Genomic DNA, 1,447 nt, shown 5'->3' with positions numbered 1-1,447 from the left:
TTGTTTGGTTCCCTTCTGGACCATTCAATAGACCTTGGTTAGATCTGAATCATAATATTTCAAGTAGCTGAACCCATGTTTTCTTCCTTAGACTGTACCAGTTTCTTTCAATATACAGAAAAAATACCTAATATATTCTTTGTTGCCCTGCCTATTGTGTGCGTAACTCTAACAATGGTCTACCTCAGATACAATGGCTGGTTCTAATCCACTAGAAAAGTTGAAGACCATGATCCAATGGCCTGTAACCTTCACCTCAACACCACAATATATGGAACTTGTGAGTACCAGTTGACCAGACTGGACAGAGCAATGAGCAATATGGTGGGCCCAGAGGACATCTCTAGTATGCAGCTGCTGACAGACTTCTTGTATCACCTTGGAGCATATTTGTAGATTTTCCTCAGGTACCTACGAGAAGAGTAGCAGTGACTTCAGTGTTTATTGTACAAGATATGATTCCATCTCCATTGACAATCTTCATGGGTCTTTTGCTGCTCGTTTCTGTGATGTGTCGCTAGAGCTGTCTGCTTTTGTACTTAAATTGGACCCACCACTGAGTACTGCCCAACTTAACTTTTAGCTTTTAACTTTTGGTTTCTTAACTTTTAGTTTCAACAAGCCTGCAGATAGCAAATTGTGAGAACCATGATTTACAAGGCCAAGGATGGGAACACCAACTAGGCTAGCAGTAGAACCAGGTCAGCAAAGGCCAATTACCTTATCTGTCAGTGAAAGTTCCTCTTTAAACTTCTCCTCCAAGGTTCCTCAACCAGATTTGGCTGTTTCTTTATATCCTGATTTTGCCCTAATATAATCTTTACAGTGGCAGAAAGAATTGTGTATATAAAGCCAGTTGGATAGAGTGGTAGATGGTTAGATTCTCTACCAGGTTTTATTGCTGTTTTGGTCTCCACTTGGGAGATTTAGCTTGTTACTTTATGACAAAAAGTAATAAGAATTCCAAAATGTTATAGTTGTCACCTGAACAGAGGCTAAAGGGAAATCCTCTACTGGAGAGAACTGTCTTGAGTAGGATAAATCTCTCTTACTTTGGATAGATTTCCTCTGACATTACACCCACTTACTTATAACCATTCCATACTCCTTGGCTTTAAATGCTCATTGGGGTCTATTTATAAAGCAGTATCTGACATTCACTGAAACATTATCTGATGGAGAACCTTCCAGGTCCATGTGTTTCAATGACAGTTATTAATTCACCTTTAGGGAATATTTTTGTGAATATCATGTTCACTAATCAGTTTAATTGTTTGTGATAGGGAATCAAATCACATTACTCTTTTGTTAAATGGCTGTGTAATACATCTCCAAAACTAAAATCAGAATACCCTAGGAATGGCCCTGTTTTTCAGTAATAGCTAAACCCTCTTCTCTTCTGCATGGTAAATCGGTGCTTATAAAGAAGTACCGTATTTTTCAGCGT

The sequence above is a fragment of the Pyxicephalus adspersus genome, chromosome 9 (assembly GCF_032062135.1).
Source record: "Pyxicephalus adspersus chromosome 9, UCB_Pads_2.0, whole genome shotgun sequence".
NCBI lineage: Eukaryota > Metazoa > Chordata > Amphibia > Anura > Pyxicephalidae > Pyxicephalus > Pyxicephalus adspersus.
This window is presented reverse-complemented; position numbering follows the sequence as displayed.